Raw genomic sequence first — 20042 nt, 5'->3', positions numbered from 1 at the left:
ACTTCGTAGGAACGTTGATTCGATCACCATCTTTGTCTCGACGTCTTGCTCTGGGAACTCCAACTAACATGACAACAAGAGGAAGGGACAATTCCAGAAGAATCAATCTTCTCGAAGAACAATCAACTTAGGACCAACTCACAGAGTGAGTCATAGCAACATCTCTTGAGCTGAGACATGCAGCACACATCTATAGGAATGGAGTAAAGCAGATGACGAAGGTTCACTAGGTAGACAACAATTCCACACCTAAGAAGGTGGTAAACGATTGTCAACGTAGCGAGGAGTTGAGTTGCCATGATACCACGGCGAAACATCCTGGAGGAGGGTGATTCGTAGATTATTACCTTAAGTGGCAAAAAGAATTACCTTTGATATAGAGATCATTGAGACTCTCTATATCAGCCTAAGGCAAATCACAGCAATCGATTGGCGGGGGTCGGTAGAATGGCATACTCGGACTTGGATGATGTGGATTACCTTGTTGAAGACAACGTAAAGGATGAATTTGCTTATCACCGGAAATGGAAGAGACCCATGGTAGAATGGCACATTGGCGGTGCAAGCTGGAAACAAAATGCAAATGTTGGGAATGATTCTGGTAACTAGGGAAGGACCCAACGATAGAGAGTGAATTCACTATTTGAAAAGATCATAGCATTGCCGAGGAAACTGAGAGCAAACCCAGTTAGTGCTGATGATAACACCTAGCGCTTGTGCGTGCTCTCAAGAACTTGAGCATTTCCACAATCATCAAGGTTTTACCAACATCCGTGTCAAGGATCCTGGCAACACAACGTACTACCATGATGGCTAATGATGGATGATGCAGATGCAGAGGAAGATAACACCTTCTCAGATTTCACCTTAGCGAGGCCAAGGAAACAAAATCTGGATGATCGACCGAGAGACATTTAGCACTCCGCTTCTAATGTTCTCCTTGATGTGCTAGTGTATCTCATTCATAGATATGGTTTGATATCTAGAACATCAAGTAAAAGGTCGGACTTCGGGAGCACAAGAATCCATAAGGAATAACTACGGAGGTAAATCCTGCGAAATCCTTATGGGGAAGTGGCCAACTTCCTCAATCAAGATACTACAATAATGGGTCTTCCGGCTGGGTGTGTTGGCCAGGACATCCATCTTACCGGTTATCGAGGGGCCAATATTATAGTTCTTGGGAAATGTTCCAACCATCATATCTGCCTGAGATTCAGATCTGGTTGGTGTCAGGATATTCCAGACCCATCGAGTCTAGGAAGAAAAATGAATGTTTGCAACACAAATCGACGAGATGACGTTGCGAGATTCTCGGGAAATGAACTACGATAGCAAGCTCCAAAACAGGAGCTGGTTCTGCTACACACGTGTGAACACGCTGTCACAGACAAACATGAACACATGGTAGTCTTATAATAAAACACTACCGAGTTCCGGGAGAGAACCATCATCGAGGATATCGAAGTCCTTGCATAAGGTATACTCTTAAGAAGGAACTTCTTCTCCTTGAACAAATCAATCAGTGGCTTGGTGTGCTCGGGACACATATAGAATGGAGGTAGCTAATCTCACAATCCAATGTATACTTCACACATGCATGACTGACTTGGGATGATGCCAAGGAAGCAAAAACAATCTTTCTCGGATACACGGCGGCAACTTACACCAAGTGCACGTGAATTAGAGAAAGAAACATCTTTCATCCGGACATATGCTCCATGAGCGGGTCATGAAGATAATGCTTAGAAAAGTTTCCAATACCAGCTGGATGTTCAACACAATTATGGAGAGGTTAAATATGTTGCTGATGGCTTAACAACAATTCATCAGGATGACCATATAAATGGAATTCCATAATTATGTGAACAAGGACATAGCATTGGTCAGACCCAAAAGATGTAATGGTGTATGCTCGAGGGATAACCATGAGTAAGACAACATTACGAACATCGTTGGTTCTGATTTGATTTGACGATAGCCCATACTCAAATCAAATTTTTTATAAGATAATAGGTCCAACAACTGATCACAGGGACCAATCGATGAAGATATCATCTTTCTTCAACACACACACACACACACGGAAAGATATCCCTTAACATGAACTAAGTCAGACAAGCTTTTATCTTCCAACTCTCCAAGTTGTTGTCTAGCTTAACCAACTAGCTCAGGGATATCTAACACCGATTGTTGGAGAGAGGGTGGTTCTCAAGAAACCAACTTGATCACGAGCTCAACATAACAGTCAGGGGACAACCTGGTAATACTTCCGAGAAGATATTCGGAAAATCACGAACCACCGATATGTTACTAAGCTTGAGAACAACCTTGCTTTTTAGGGCAAGACGATATGATCAAATGAGCGAGGACTTGACAAAATCCTAACTCATCAATCGAAATGTGCACCAGGAAGTTGGACAAGGTAGCACGATCAATCTTAGAATGATGATTCAAGAACCAACACGTTAAGAATGAGGTTATTGTCCATTTAACTACCAAGCAACAGAGTTGCTAGCAGTATTGATTTCACACACCACGATTCACTTGTCGGCATTCCAGTTACAATAAAACAGGAACCGAGGAATGAACAATGATGGCAAGAAGTATCACTGTACCAAGAGTTCATAAGAGGTGGTGCAATTCTCATGATAATCCTGACATGAAGAGGGTAACACTTCAAGGTAGAACAGAACAAAAGTTGGATTGGCATTTTGGTCTGTGGAGTATGACTACTTTGACCCAATCCTAGATATGGATGAGGTACTGGAGTTCATTTCTCCTAGTCATTCCGGAATAGAATGGCTTGATGGACCACAAGAGTAATAGGTATCGATGAACGAATGCACGCATACTCTTGACTATCAATTGATAGACGAGGGCCAAAAAACAACTAAAGAGGGACAACTCAAAGGAACATATGATTTTCCGAGTTGTGGATGCATGGACTAGCATGTCGAACGAATTCAACATATTTCTTCCGGATAACCCATGCAGAAAGGGTAGAACTGGCAGAGCCACAATATATAATGGAGAACTCATAGAGGGCCTGTTGTGATCTTTTGATCCAACAACTTCTGCCATAATGGTTCATGGTATTTGGAAGAACGATATACCACGGACCTCGAGGACTATCGCAAAGGTTACTAATATCCTAAAGGAACTAGCAACACTATCAACATGATGTAAGTAGGGTGAATCTTGGGTTCAAGAACCCAGGAATAGAATACCTACTAACTAAATGGCATCACGGGATGCTTTCGATAATGACGGCCAGAATCATCACACTGGAAACACAGATCATGGCTAAATTACTAGATGATCCCCTAAGACACCTAGGGTCATAATACCAGCTCCAACATATATGTCAAGGCAATAAAGTACCTCAACTCACTGATTTGTGTGATTAATCTGACCAAAGGCACATCGAAATCAGAGGGAAAGGATTTTGCAAACGCATCAGACTATTTAGAAACCTGGGATGACTCGGACAGCATAACGGCTGTAAATGCTCAGAAAAGATTTGAGACATTCACAAAAATGGTGGCATAACCACTCAGAAGCACAATACCAAGGTTTCGAGATCAACAGTTAACATACAGAAGTCGTAGGAGCTGAACTCAAGTTTAAATCCAACAATCTTATAAGTCTACAGATTAGTAACACGTGATCCTGATAGAAAGAAGAGATAGCCTAGTTCTTAACCCCGTAGGAAGGATAAGATGACTCGGATCAGAAGGCATAAGGTATAAGGAGTAAAAAGAGCCTTACGTTCCCATCCCACAATCAATTCCCTTATATAACTAAAGAATTTCTAGACTCAACTTCGACCAGTTTGGCTTGGTAAACCTACAGGCAGTCAAGCTCTGATACCAACGCTGTCAGGACCCCGATCCTAAGTCACACCAATCTAGCAGTTAACACATCATATCACTTTACGGCCTCACGCACGGTATTCCCACGGGTGCCACCTTACCTGGCCCGGGACCGTTTGCGCCTTTTGGCTCACGTATATGATAGTATCGCTAGCATCCATATGACAAAGAACCCGGGCTGACATGGCTAGTCGTGAACCCAAAGTGGCACTAACTTACAGGGACAGGCATCCATGACCCAGCATCGAACGTGTCGGTCATCAGCGAGTGAATCCAGGCTGTAGCACTGGGCTACCAGGACTCCGGTGAACCGGGCTGTAGCGGGCTAACAGGACTCCGGTATTCATCGCGTGACATTTCCCCGAAGGGACAGACACAGGAACGAAGAAGGACACATGCCGGCCAGCCTAAGTGTTCCGGAGCAGTAGCAAGCTAACATGGCTCAGTGGAAACACTAGGAGACATTTCCCGGTAAGAGAGGCTACTAAGGATAAACAACTAGATAGTCAGACCCCACACATACCAAGCATTTCAATAACATACACACAATATGCTCGATATGTGCAAATACAACATGGCATCACAACATGACTCTACAACTCAAGTATTTATTCAATAGGCTCCGAGGAGCGAGATATTACAAACATGGGTCTCATGACCCAACAATCAGAGCATACAAGTCAAAGCACATGCGGAAGCTTAACATGTCTGAGTACAGACAACTATAAATGAAAAGGCTGAAAGGCCTGACTATCTACCAGATCCTGCCGATGGCACAAGATCGTAGCTGAGGTAACAAGCTAAACGTCGAAGTCCACGTGGAACTACTAGTGAGACTGAAGTCTCTCTGCAAAAACATAAATTAAGCAACGTGAGTACAAATGTACCCAGCAAGACTTACATCAGAACTAACTACATATGCATCATTATCAACAAAGGGGGTGGTGGAGTTTAACTGCAGCAAGCCAGCTTTGACTTGGTGGCTAACCTGAACTACGACTGCAAGTAACTTTTTGAGGTGGCGCACACGAGTCCACATATTCACCATATCAATACACCACTATGGATCCGCTCCCGTCTCCCTACGAGAACGCCATCCATAGCACTCACGCTTATCTTGCGTATTTTAGAGTATCCACTTTCACTTGTCTATGAACTGTACAAGGGGTCCAAGTTTCCATATCCGAGGAATCCGGCTATTCGAATAGATGATGTTAACCCTGCAGGGGTGTACTTCTTCACACATGCTTTCGCCACTTATCGCCCTGTACACGTCATGTACCTCGGCAACCTTCAAGCGGAAGCCGGGCGAGGGAGTCGGCCACGACCTGACTAACCGAACAAGTCTCTAGTCCAGGTTTATCACCTATTCGGGTTCCATCCGCAAGGAGATCCAGCCGGGGTGTCGCTCACGGCCCCAAATGATGTGAGCAGGGTTCCCAAGCCCACCATCCGGGTGCCACTTGGTACACCGTGCCACTGTGCCTAGTCTGTCCCAAGCCCACCTGTACCGGGTGCCACTTGGTAGACTACTAACACTACCTACAAACACCAGAAACTAGTTGCAACTCCTGGACAGAGATCATGTTGATTAATAAGTCGAGAGGGGTCGAGTTACCGGAACCCAATGTGTGGTAGTAACTGGTCATGGATCACAAACACAGAACTCAGTTCCTGAGGACGGCTGCAATGAGACAACCCACCATGTACTCATACATGGCCTCTCACCGCTACCTTTACCAAATCGTGTTCACACACTTAGCTCACGCACAGTAGGACATGTTCACACGCCTCTGATTCATCCCCGATGAATCAGACCTGACTCAACTCTAAGCAATAGCAGGCATGACAAACAAACATGAATGAGTAGGCACAACAGGGCTCAAACAACTCCTACTCATGCTAGTGGGTTTCATCTATTTACTGTGGAATGACAGGTCATGCAAATGATAAAGGGGTTCAGCTACCGCAGCAAGTAACAGTTGAATCGTTGTTGTCCTAATGCAGTAATAGAGAGCAGGAGCGAGAGAGTGGGATTTTATCGGAATGAACAAGGGGGTTTTGCTTGCCTGGCACTTCTGAAGATAACATTGAGTCTTCATCAGTGTCAACGATCACATCGTCGGTACAACGTCTACCGAGGGGGAACAACACCGGCAAACACAGAAGAAACACGATCAATGCAATGCACAATATGATGCATGCTATGACATGGCAATATGAATTTGTTTTGGGCTAATGCACCTAGCTATGATTTAAATGAAGTTGGTTTGAATACATGATTCAAATTCCAACTCCATATATGATTATTTAAATGCCCTTAATTTGTTTTGTCCAAAACAGAGGACAAACATTGCTCAAACATGCATGAAAATAGTACAGATGGATTCCTTGAATTTTTCTGATAATTTTTCATATATAAATTATTTCATTTGGAGTTACGGTTGAATTTCTATGAATTATTGAAGTTTTAGCTATTTTCTGGAATTTTCAGAATTAAATTAAATCCAGAAAATGACTTATTGCGTCAGCACCACGTCACTGTGACCTCAGCAGAGTCAACTGGGCGTCCCAGGTCAAACCTGACCAGTGGGGTCCACTGGTCAGTGACACAGTGTTGGTTTGTGTGGCTGACGGGTGGGACCAGGTCAACGGCCACGTCAGCGGGTCAATGCTGACGCGTGGGTCCACACATTTTATTAATTAATCTAACTATTTTGGTTAGCCGGTAACCTAATTATGTGGATCCCACTGTCAGTGGCTCTAGGGGTTAATTAGATGGATCATTAACACTAATTAAGCATGCCACGTCGGCAGTCGCCGGAGTATCGCCGGCGGTGACCATTCCGCACGGCGGCGCGGCTCGGATTTGAGCTAGGGGTGATGGTTTGGCGTGCTGAGCGCACCGGGGAGGAGCTCTTGCACTCGCGCATCTAATGGACCAGACGGGTGGTCACGGGGCAGCCGGAATCTCGCCGGCGACGAGCTTTGGCAGCGACCGGAGTTCGGCTGGGAGGGAAGAAGGAGCTACGGTGCACGGCAGGGGCCGGTGCTGGACGCGTTCGGCTCCTGGGAGCTCGGTGAGCACGGAGACACGCTCAAAAATGGGCGGGGGCGACTGTGGCCACGGCAACGACATGGCACGGCGGCGGCAAGCTCGGCCGTGGTCGGAAGATGGAGCTAGGGGACGGAACAGAGGGGGCGAGCAAAGAGGAGGCAGCAGGAGCTCACAGGGAGAACGATGAGGTGGTCAGCGAGCCCGGGGGCGTCTTCCGTGCTGCGAATCGAACGGCGGCGATCGCCGGCCGTGGCGATGAAGATGGCGGTGATGGCGTGGCTTCAAGGCACCCAGCGTCGCGTGCGTCGTGGTAGAGCTTCCCGGATCCAAGGCGGAGCTCGTGGCCTAACTGGCTGGGCGTGGGGATGCTGGTGGCTCCGGTGGTGCTCGTCGGCGGTCTCGAGTGCGTCCGGGGATGAGCGAGGGAGAGAGACAGAGGAGGGAGAGGGAATGCAGCGGGTGAGGGAAAAGAGAGAGGGGACACGGGGCGTCGTCGTGGCGTTGCTAGGAGGGCCGGGGAAGCAGGAGGTGGCCGGGGCGGCGTCGGCGCTCGCCACCGAGCTGCTTCGGTGTGAGGGGAGGAAGACGACAGGGGAAAAAGCGGCGGTGGGCTGGGCCGCTGGAGGAGCTGGGCCGGCTGGGCTGCCAGGTGAGCAACAGGTAGGTCTTCTGCTCTTTTTTTAATTTTTCTTCTGTTTGTTTTATTTAATTTCGTTTTGCCACTGTTTTGAATTTAAAATAATTCAAACAATGCCAAAAACTCCTCTGAATATTTTCATTTTGCTAGATGGACTTTTTTCCAAAAGCTCATAAAATATTTCAGGGGTATTTGAAATTATATTCTAATTATATGCATATAATTCAAATTCAAATAGCTAATGATTTAAATTCAAAGTCCCAAAAATAAATCCTTAAAAATGTTCAATATTTTGGTTGGGACCAGAACCCTTGCCAAAAAATATCAAACATTTAAGAAGAGCATTTTGGAACAATGAATGAGATTTTTAGGGTTTTTGCCCTTCTTTTATTTAGGGTTTTGAGGCTTCCAATTTCCCCCAGTTCAAGTTTCAAAAATTTAAACATGATGCACAGATGGAAGCAAGCATAGGTCAGGCCAGAACTAGGGATGTGACACAGGTGCAACAATCTTAGTCAAGAGATGCTTGTGAAGCTCAAGGTTGTTTATACACTTGTTGAACAGTTATATACTAGAACTCAGCGAGCACCGGCCACAATTTCTCTGACTAATCAGACACCTACTCTTTTGAGTGATGTCTTGAAAAAGCTTTCTGTTCTGCCTGAGAGGATTAACGAGATGAAGCGATTATCTGCAAGAGCCGACACTGTGACAACTTTAAGCTGGGCCAAGGCATGGCTAGCAGACCTAGATCTGGCCGATTTAGCTACCGAGTATCCAAGCTTAAAGGAAGATGGCACTCCTTTTGAGAGGAAAGACTTTGCTTCCTGCGTGAACGAGATACCTCCCCTGGCCAGCCTAATTGCAAATGAAACAGATCTTTCAAGATACCAACCGGCTTATGACATGGACAATCAGAAGATTCCCACGCCGGCTTATAAAGTGATGGATGTAATTCCCCCAATCCGTAAGCACACTTTCGCTCCTGAAGTTGAACCGTTCAAGCTTATAGATGATGAAGCTGAATTCCCAGCCTTGTGTGGCATTGATTGGTCATCACCAAACTTCCAGGCAGCAAAGGAGGACGAAGAACCGGAGAGGGGTGATCCAGAAGCTTCAAGCCGTCAAGGCCAAGACAATTGATCTGTTGGGTTGTTCACATGTTTGACCATCTGAAAACTTTGATTTGCCGTGCCATCGTGCACATTTGTGTTTTGCCCAACGCTGTTTGATCCGCCACTTGAAAATTATCCTTTTACACTTATGATGATGTTGATTTGTGCAGATGAGATTTAGAATTATCCTGCACCCAAGTAGATCATAAGAGCCCTGGTGGTTTACCGCAGGGCGGGTCATAATACCCCATATAAAACCACTAGTGACTAAAATAGTACATGACCAGGGCCGGTTTTAAACATAATCATGTATAATTATAACAAAAATAGCATACCTATGATATTGAATCATACTGCCGGCTTATAATACCAATGCAGTAAGGGTGAAACCCAAAACTTAGAAGATAATACTTCGAGGTACTTAATATCATCATATACTAGCGACTTACCGTCCAAAGCCAGGCCGGGTTATCAGAAACCATAGATACACTCAAATATGAGCTGTAAGAATTGAGGCTACATGGCCTGAATAACCTTAATCCATATATCAATATGATACCAAGATGAACCTTAAAAAATGTTCAAAAAACAAATAAAAAGCAAGAAAGCGAGGCTTTCATAGGCCGCTGTCGGATTTAGGGTTCCGGCAGACCCTTGAGGTTCGAACACTGGGGTGCGCGCGGAAGTTTCGCCTTCTACCTACCTGTTCTTCACCGAATCGCTAGGATCTAAACTACGAGAAGAACAACACAAGAGACACAGGGTTTATACTTGTTCAGGCCACCATTGTGGTGTAATACCCTACTCCAGTGTGTGGTGGATTGCCTCTTGGGATGATGATGAACAATACAAGGAAGAACAGCCTCGCGAGGGTTTGTTCTTGTGGTGGTGTTGACCCTTTGGAGGGGTTAATTCTAGATACCTATCTTATCTTCAGCTTCCTATCCAGATCTCTCTCTTTTTCCGGCCGGATCGATCCCTCTACCCTATGGGTGGCTAGTCCTATTTATAGGCGAAGGCCCTGGGCCTCTTCCCAAATATTGAGCGGGAAGGGCACCAACAATTGGCCAATTTGAAGGGAAACATCTAGTACACTTATCCGGACTAAAGTTGGTCGTCGCCTGTCAAAGGCTCTGGTGGTGACGCCGACTTGGGCTCCACGGTGACCTCCATCCTGCCGTTGGACTGGTCTTGGTCTTGTTGCACCAAAATGGATGCCTTTCCTTGATGCTCTCGCCTGCGCTTTCTCCCCTTGCACCAAAGAGGAAAGAAGGACACTGCGCGGGCTGGCGCCCGGCTGGCGCCCTTGGTCGTCATGGCTTGCGTCATGGGCACCTCGTGAGGTACCCCGCCTTGAACTCTCCGCCTCCTCGTGAGCCAGCCTGACGAGGCCGTGCCTGAGGAAGCTCCTTGTCGTCCGCCCCGCGAGGCTTGGCCCCTCGCGAGGGTCTTGAGCTTGTGTTGATGAAGATGGGCCGTGCTGGGCCCCCTTGAGCCACGTCGCAGGCCGCAGGCAGGCAAGTCTGGGGACCCCCATTCCCAGAACACAGACAGTAGCCCCTGGTGCCTCTCTCTTCGCAGGGCACCGTGATGACCCTGCCACTTCCTGGCATCTTGAGGATGTTGTAGCCATGGTGGGTTACGGCCATGAACTTGGCCAGCGCTGGGTACCCGAGGATGGCGTTGTATGGCAGGAGAATGTGGGCGACGTTGAAGTCGATGAGCTCGGTGCGGTAGTTGTCGCGTGCCCCGAAGGTGACAGGGAGGTGGACCTGCCCAATCGGGACCGTGGAGCCGTCGGTGACTCCGGAGAAAGGCTTGGAGGGTTGAAGCTGACTGTAGGGTACTTGGAGAATGTTGAATGTTTCCACGGACAGGATGTTGAGCCCTGCCCCGCCATCGATGAGGGTCTTGGTGACTAGCACGTTGCTGATGATTGGGGAACAAAGCATCGGGAGGACTCCGGCTGTGGCCGCGCACTTGAGATGATCCGCTGAGCTGAACGTGATGGCGCACGCCGACCACCTGAGAGGGCGCGTGGCCTCGAGCTTGGGGAGGACTGCATTCACTTCGCGGGCGAACTACTTGAAGATGCACTGAGAGGCTGGGGCTTGAGCTCCACCTAGGATGCAGGCGATCGCGCGTGGTTCCTGGAAGCCCCTGGCCCCTTCGTCCTGATGACGGTCCTCATTTCTCCTTGGCTGCGGCGGTAGCGGAGGGAGGCCTGTGTTACCTTGTGGGCGATCCTCGCGAGGCTGATCCCTCCAGCCTCCCTCGCGAGGTGAGTCCTGCCAGCGATCCTCGCGAGGTTGGTCGCGCCACCCTTGACGTGGGTCGCGGTCTTCTCAGCATCCTGTGTTCCTTCCTCCTCCTCGTCCGTACCCCCGGCCGTTACGGTCGGGACGCCGGCCAGTCCGTCCTTCACGCACGGCCCTGAGCTCTTGGCATTCATTGGTGTTGTGGGTGTGGAGGTCGTGGTACACGCAGTACTGACTGCCCTTGGAGGATTCGGGCTGATCTCTGCCCCGCTTGGTGTCTGGTTCTGCCGCGAGCATGGCAGCCCCCTTGCGCTTCACGTCCTTGGCCTTGGGCTTCTTCTCTTCAGGGTCTGCGGTAGGTAATTCGAGGAGGGAGAGACGCCCTTCCTCAGCCCTGGCGCACTTGGTCGCCAGGTTGAACAGTTCCAAGGAAGTGCACAGATCTTCATGCATTGCAAGCTCCTCCTTCATTTTGACGTCACGCATGCCGTCAGAGAAGGCTGAGATGATAGCCTCCTCGGTCACCTTGGGAATCTTGAGGCGCGCGTTGTTGAAGCACTGGATGTACTTCTGCAGGGTTTCCCCCGGTTGTTGCTTGATGCGGCGCATGTCGCTCACGGCGGGTGGCCGGTCGCGAGTACCCTGGAGGTTGGCGATGATGCGGGTGCGCATCTCGTCCCAGGAGGAGATCGTGCCTGGGGCCAGGTTCAGAAGCCAGGTGCGGGCCCCGTCCTTGAGAGCCATGGGAAACCAGTTCGCCATGACCTTCTCGTCTCCGTTGGGAGCCTCGATGACCAGCTCGTAGAGCTGAAGGAACTCTGCAGGGTCTGCCGTGCCGTCGTAGCGAGGAGGCAGGTCTGGCTTGAACTTGCCGGGCCACGCGACGGTGCATAGCTAGGTGATGAAGGCGCGGCAGCCCGCTGTGGCCACAGGAGGCCTTGGAGGACGAAGGGCTCGGTCCTGCGGGTCCCCGTGCACCGCAGCTAAGTGCAGCGCGGGGTCTTGACGTGCTGGAGCAGGAGCGTGGTCGGGACGAGCCGGAGCAGGGAGCGCTCGGGCAGCTTCTCGAGGGCGTGGGACCTCTTGGCAGCTCTGCTCCTGCCGCGCTGGTTCCTGACGGGGCGGGTTCCGCCCAGGGGCCGCGCGCCTTGGAGCCAGGGCACCTTCTTGAGGGGGAGGCGGCTGAGGCGCCCCAGGAGCTTCATTGCCCGTGCATGGCAGGGCGCGGTGCAGCGAGAAAGATGGCGCGGAGGAGCCCCCAGCGGCGCGGACGAGTTCGGCGACTCGGTCGAGCCACTCTTCATAGACGTTGTCGACTGGGCGGTAGCGCAGGAGCTTGTTTGCCGCGGTGAGCGCAGCTCGGGCCTCGATGGCCGCGTGGGGCGCATGGGATGAAGAACTAGCGGGGGTGAGCGAGGGCGTAGCGGTGCGGCCGTCTCGCCTCATGGACGGGTGCTGGGACGATGCTTGCTGCTCGTTCCCCGCCGGGCCGGTGGCGGTGTTGATGGCAGGCGACGGGGAACGACGAGGGCGCCCGCCCACAGGAGCCGCCTGGGCGACGAGGGAAGCGGGGGCGGCTCGATGCTCGGCGCGAACCCGGCGTGCGTCAGACATGGTCGCGACGGTCGGAGAAGAACAGGGCGATGGAAGACGAATTCCGGAGCACCCCTACCTGCCGCGCCAAATGTCGGATTTAGTGTTCCGGCAGACCCTTGAGGTTCGAACACTGGGGTGCGCGCGGAAGTTTCACCTTCTACCTACCTATTCTTCGCCGAATTTCTAGGATCTAAACTACGAGAAGAACAACACAAGAGACACAGGGTTTATACTGGTTCAGGCCACCATTGTGGTGTAATACCCTACTCCAATGTGTGGTGGATTGCCTCTTGGGCTGATGATGAACAATACAAGGAAGAACAGCCTCGCGAGGGTTTGTTCTTGTGGTGGTGTTGTCCCTTTGGAGGGGTTGATTCTAGATGCCTATCTTATCTTCAGCTTCCTATCCAGATCTCTCTCTTTTTTCGGCCGGATCGATCCCTCTACCCTGTGGGTGGCTAGTCCTATTTATAGGCGAAGGCCCTGGGCCTCTTCCCAAATATTGAGCGGGAAGGGCTCCAACAATTGGCCAATTTGAAGGGGAACATCTAGTACACTTATCCTAACTAAAGTTGGTCCTCGCCTGTCAAAGGCTCAGGTGGTGACGCCGACTTGGGCTCCACGGTGACCTCCATCCTGCCGTTGGACTGGTATTGGTCTTATTGCACCGAAATGGATGCCTTTGCTTGATGCTCTCTCCTATGCTTGCTCCCCTTGCACCAAAGAGGAAAGAAGGACACTGTGCGGGCTGGCGCCCGGCTGGCGCCCTTGGTCGTCATGGCTTGCGTCATGGGCACCTCGCGAGGTACCCCGCCTTGAAGTCTCTGCCTCCTCATGAGCCAGCCTGATGAGGCCGTGCCTGAAGAAGCTCCTTGTCGTCCGCCCCGCGAGGCTTGGCCCCTCGCGAGGGTCTTGAGCTTGTGTTGATGAAGATGGGCCGTGCTGGGCCCCCTTGAGCCACGCCGCAGGCCGCAGGCAGGCAAGTCTGGGGACCCCTGTTCCCAGAACGCCGACAGCCACCAAGCCTAAACCTCCGAGGCTTTCATGGGCCGCCAAGCCACTGAGTTAACCTTTTACACTTTGTGAAACCGGCCTCACATGACCGCCGTTTTAACCTTGAGAAGTTCAGGGTCTATGTAAGATTGAATGTCAAGAGTACGACTTGTCATTCCGGGATTACCCAGGCAGAGTGGCAGTTTCTACAAAGTAGGAGAAGTCGGAAGGCTTTGGTGAATACACCTGGTGTTCCAAACCAGCTCACAAGGGTAGTAACGTTATGTTCTCTTTGGTGAATACACCTATGTTTGAAAAGGAAGCCCCCAAGTGCTTGTGGCGTTGTGCCGATCAAGAGGGATATTCACAGCTATGTTATCTTTGGTGAATACACCTATGTTTAAACAGGAAGCCCCCAAGTGACCTTTGAAATTGTGGCATTGCGCCGATCAAGAGGGATATTCACGACTATGTTCTCTTTGGTGAATACACCTATGTTTGAACAGGAAGCCCCCAAGTGACCTTTGAAATTGTGGCATTGCGTCGATCAAGAGGGATATTCACAGCTGTGTTCTCTTTGGTGAATACGCCTATGTTTGAATAGGAAGCCCCATGTGACCTTTGAAATTGTGGCCTTGAGCTGATCAAGAGGGATATTCATAGCTATGCTCAGTGAGCAGGAAGCCCCCAAAGGACCATTGGAATTGTAACGAAAAAGACTCATTATTCTTGGAGATGAAACGACAGAGGCCCTGCTTTAACAAGGATGCCGGCTTTATTATAATCATCATAATATATACATTGTCCAAATATGTACATTGTAAGAGACGCTGGCTCAAGTGTAGTAAGGCCGAAGATGAGCAATATTCCACGGCAGGTGGGTCTCCTCCTCCGACTTACGTGAGTCCTTATGGTGTCGAATATCGATAAGGTAGTATGACCCATTGTTCAAATTCTTGTTGACTAGAAAGGGTCCTTCCCAAGGTGGGCATAGCTTGTGCATATCAGTTTGATCCTGGATAAGCCAGAGCACCAAGTCACCTTCCTGAAAGGTTCTAGTCTTAACACGGCGGCTGTGATAATGGCATAGATCTTTTGGTAAATCGACGAGCGGGCCGTCGCAAGATCACGCTCCTCATCTAAGAGGTCAAGTGCACCCTGACGTGCTTTTTCATTATCAGCTTCAACATAAGCCGCCACGTGGGGCGAGTCGTGATGGATGTCACTAGGGAGAACCAACTCTGCTCCGTAAAGCATGAAGAAAGGCATGTAACCCGTAGATCTGTTGGGAGTACTATTAATACTCCATAGCACTGAAGGTAACTCCTCCACCCAACAACCCGGCGTCCTCTACAAAGGAACCATAAGCCAGGACTTGATGCCTCTCAAAATTTCTTGATTGGCTCTTTCAGCTTGACCATTGGATTGGGGGTGAGCTACTGACGATACGTCAAGTCGAATATGCTCACGTTGACAAAACCCTTGCACAAATTAGTACAATTATCAGTTATAATGTTGTGGGGAAAACCAAAGCAAAAAATCACCTTCTTGATGAATTGAACCGCTGTCGCCGCGTCACACTTACTGGTCGGTTCTGCTTCGACCCACTTTGTGAATTTGTCAACCGCCACCAAAAGGTGGGTCTTTTATCCTTGGACCTTTTAAAAGGCCCAACCATATCAAGCCCCCAAACTGCAAACGGTCAAGTAATTGGAATCATCCTCAATTCTTGAGCCGACACGTCAGCTCGCCGTGAAAATTTCTGACAACCATCACACTTACTGACCAAATCCTCTGCATCAGCGTGAGCTATCAGCCAGTAATACCCATGACGAAAAGCTTTAGCCACAAGAGACTTCGAACCGGCATGATGACCACTATCTCCTTCATGAATCTTGCGAAGAATCTCATGACCCTCTTCTGGAGAGATGCAATGTTGAAACGACCCAGTAACACTACAATGGTGCAGCTCTCCGTTAACAATTGTCATTGACTTAGACTGTCGGGTTATCTATCTCGCCAAAGTTTCATCCTCAGGTAACTCACCCCGGGTCATATAAGCCAAATATGGAACTGTCCAATCAGGAATAGTGTGAAGATCCTCCACCAATTGTGCTTCCGAGTCAGGAATAGCCAGATCTTCCTCTATAGGCAACTTCACATAAGGGTTATGCGGAATATCCAAGAAAGTGTTAGGTGGCACCGGCTTACGCTGGGACCCCACCGGCTTATGGAATCAGTCGCCTCATTTTTCCTCCGATCAATGTGTTCCACTTGATAACCCTTGAAGTGCCCAGCAATAGCGTCAACCTCGCGGCGATAAGCCGCCATGAGTGGATCCTCAGAATCCCATTTACGTGAAACTTGCTGAGCCACCAAGTCTAAGTCACCGAAACATCGTACCTGGCTTAAACTCATCTCCTTAGCTATCTGAAGGCCATGGAGTCGGGCTTCATACTCAGCTGCATTGTTAGTACAAGGAAACATCAATCTTAAAACAGAACAAAACTTGTCACCTCAAGGGGAAGCTAAGACCACTCCAGTCCCTGATCCCTCCAATTGCCCGGACCCATCAAAGTGAATAGTCTAATATGTGTTATCTAGCTTCTCTTTAGGCATCTGCAGCTCTGTCCAGTCATTGATGAAATCCACAAGTGCTTGAGACTTGATGGTCGTGCGGGTCATATATTTCAAACCATGAGGTCCAAGCTCAATGGCCAACTTGGCTACCCGACCTATGGCTTCTCTATTTTGAATAATATCCCCTAAGAGAGCAGAACTAACCACAGTGATGGGCTGACCTAAAAAATATTGTTTAAGCTTAGGACTGGCCATGAACACCCCATAAACGAGCTTCTGCCAGTGCGGATATCTCTGCTTGGACTCAATGAGCACTTCACTGACATAGTAACCGACCGTTGAACCAGATATTCCCTGCCTGCTTCCTCCCGTTCCACCACAATAGCTACACTAACGGCCCGGGAGTTAGCAGCCACATATAAAAACAACGACTCCTTATCAATAGGAGCAGCAAGAACTGGCGGCTCAAACACGTCATTAGCAGCATCACTCCATACAAAGTGATATGTTTTCTTCATCATCTGGTACCGAGGTATAGCCTTCTCACCCAGGCGGCTTATGAACCGGCTTAAGGCAACAATAGGCACTACTAGGGAAAACCTTATACACAGAGGTATAGCAGTAGCGTTGGTCAAAACTCGGCGCTAGCGCTACTTAGTAGTAGCGCTTGTGGCAAAAGCACGCTAGAACCATTGTTTAGTAGTAGCGCGTCTGCACAGAAAAGCGATACTACTATAATTCCCTAACTAGTGCCGGTAGGCTAGGAATAGTAGTAGCGGTTCCTCCAGAAGCACACTACTACGAAAAACTTTGTAGCAGCGCGTTTATGCTGTAGAGCGCTACTCCTATGAAAAAGAAAATAAATCAAAAAATAAGTAGAAAAGTAAATGAAAATGAAAGAAATAGAAAAAAGAGAAATGTAAAGAAAACAAAAGAAAAAGAAAAATAAAACAGAAAGGAATAGTTGTAGCGTGTTTCGCTGGAAAACGCTATAGCTAGCTTAGCTATAGCGCGTTTTGGCAAAACGCGCTACTACTAGTTTGACTTAAATCCCGGCAGCACGGGCTCAAAATTTCGCTAAGTCCTTTCCCCCTCTACTCCCCCCAGTCCCCCAACTGCTCCATCGCCGCCGTCGCCCTGCCACCTTCGACCACACCACCACCGCCCGAGGCCGCCTTCTACCACACTGCCGCCGCCCGAGGCCGCCTTCGAGCAGACCGCCGCCGCCCGAGGCCATCGTCGACCTCATCGTCGCCTCCCTCGAGCTCACCGTCACCGCCCGAGCCCTCTCAGGACCTCCACAACCCGAGCCAGAGCTTGCCCTCGCTGCCGACCGTAAGGCTCTGCCTCTCATGTCCCCTACCCTCCTCTTTCTCTCTACTAGGGTAATTCATATATATGTTGATACTATGTTGATGTTCATATGAACCCTAGGTGTTCATATGAACCCTAGATTTTTTTAGGGCAGTAGGCATTTTATAGCATTTAGGAAAAATGATTAGCAATTTTTTTAGGAAATTAGCTATGGCATTTTTTATGAAAATGCCTAAACAGTAATTCCATTTAGTTTTAAACTAATAGAGGGTATATAAATAATAGTAGCATTTAGATTTAAATTAACAGAGGCTATAAACAAAAAACACTTAGCTATAAACAAAATATTTGGACTACAGACCTGAATTTGTTCCAAATTTCATTCAAATGAAATTTGAATTATTTGGACTGTGGACATGAATATTTTTGAAGAAATTGGGTGTAGGTACTAAGGTCTTGCTGTGGAAATTTTGGTGAGGTCAGAAGGGTTAGAGAAAATGGAGTTCCTAGACTTTTAGCTTTTGACAAAAAACAAAAGTATTTAGCTATAAATAAAAAACAGTAGCTATGACATTTAGCTATAAACAAAAAAGAGAATTGTTTTTCTTTTCAAAAACTTGGTCAAACTAATTGTTGCTATGTAAACAAAAAACAAGATTGTTCTTATATGATATATGTCATTGATGTTCATTTGCATATTCCATTATTGTTGATTATATCTTTTCATTGAAGTGGCCATGTTATATGCAAATTCCTTAATAGTGTTTGCTCATGTTATATCTTTTCATTGAAGTGGTTCGATTGTGCCCAAGTGGCTTTGTTGTTTCCAGGGAATGAAGCTGAGTGGCCTATGTTTTGCCAGAATGTTGATTCATTTCTGTTCCGGCAAGTTCAGGTTCTCGATTTGTCCACTTTTTAGAAAAGGTCATGCCAAAATTTTCCGTGAATTGCAGCATGACTTCTGCTACAAACTAGGACATATCGAGTGCCTGGGATTTGCCGCACCAGGAAGGAGTCAACGTTCCTGCAAAACAATAGGCCTTTTTATGTCATTATTCATTTTATTAGGTCTAGAATTAATTGACTAGATTTAATCATAGGAAACATGGTTAGCAACGATGAAGGACAGGGTTATGGTGATTGCGACGATGTCTACCGGGCGGCAGACGAGTTTTTGAGCCCTGCCGACGATCAACCGATGTTGTTGCTGGGTCCACCAGTGGCATTGGGGACTGAGACCGACACGCTGACCGGTGCTGAGACTGAGACCGACGCTGAGACTCAGACCGGCATTGAGACCGGCGCTGAGACTGAGACCGGCGCTGCCTCGGGGAGCGGAGCCGGTGTAGAACCGAAAGCAAAGAGGCAACTGCTTCCTAACAAACTCAGGACTACTAGACTAGTGGTCACAGAGGTGGACGACGACAATTTTGAGCCAAAGGCACCCGAGGAAGCACGCAAGTGCTACGACAATCAAATTGGCTGCATCGTACAGACAACCGCCACCATCAACAATGAGAAACTACAGAAGATAGATAATATGAGGCCCTCCCTCCTAAAGAAGTTTCACCAGATATTCTTGTTCCCGTGCCAGAATGAAAAGGATTATGAAGATCCAGATAAGGACCCGACAATGAAGAAGATAAACAAACACGGCATGACGAAGTTTAGCAACGCGTTGGCCGCCTGGAAAACAAGGGTGAAAGCAAGGATCATCGTCAAGGAACCCTACTCCGAGATTGTAAAGGATAATCTGACAATCACGGTAGAGCAGTTTCAAATATTCAAGGAGGCTTGCGAGGCCCAAGCTGCCCAAAAAAAGTCTAAGTACATGAAGGGGCTTCAAGAGAGGAACATTGGGAGCCACCACCTCGGAAGCCGTGGTTACGGCGGAAAGAGGTCCAAATGGGCCAAGGAGGACGCGGAAGCCGCGAGTCAGGGCATCCCAGACCCCATGGCGAAGTTCATCGTCCCACAGGAACATGACGTCCTCAGGGCCCGGCACCATTGGGACCCAGTGAAGAAGTTTATGAGACAAGCCCGGTCACGACGGAGTTCATGAGACTGCTGGTAACACGTTAGTCATATTTGTAAACGATCATTGTGCCTTTTGCAAAGAGAGCAGCACAGGATTGCAGTGGAAGCGACTCGTCATCTGAGGCATTGGCGAGGCCCGAGTGGGACACTCCATTCAACCGGGCATTGAACATATTGAAACGACAACCGGTGGATACTCGACCATCGTATGGACGTGTGCACGATGTCGGAGACGGCGCCACGTGGAAGGAGTACTACCGTGAGACCATGGAGGAGAGAAAGGAAATACGAAGGTTAACTAAAGAAAACATCGACAAGAAGGTTGAGATTGTGGCTGAGAAGAAATCATTTCAGACAGTCGCAACAGCGCTAGCTGCCACAAAATAGGTGGTTGCAGATATATCTACTTCCTTGGTTCCGGCCGTTTTCTCTTGGACCAAGCAAAAACCAGAAAAAAAATGCAGCGGACTTTCTCCTTGCTAACTTCTTGGGGAGTAGCTCGACTAGCGTTGCACCAGCACCTGCTCCCGCACCGGCTCCCGCACCGGACGTGCTCGGCGGTGCTTCTTCTTTGGCTGA

The sequence above is a fragment of the Triticum dicoccoides genome, chromosome 3B (genome assembly GCF_002162155.2).
Source record: "Triticum dicoccoides isolate Atlit2015 ecotype Zavitan chromosome 3B, WEW_v2.0, whole genome shotgun sequence".
Classification (NCBI taxonomy): domain Eukaryota; kingdom Viridiplantae; phylum Streptophyta; class Magnoliopsida; order Poales; family Poaceae; genus Triticum; species Triticum dicoccoides.
This window is presented reverse-complemented; position numbering follows the sequence as displayed.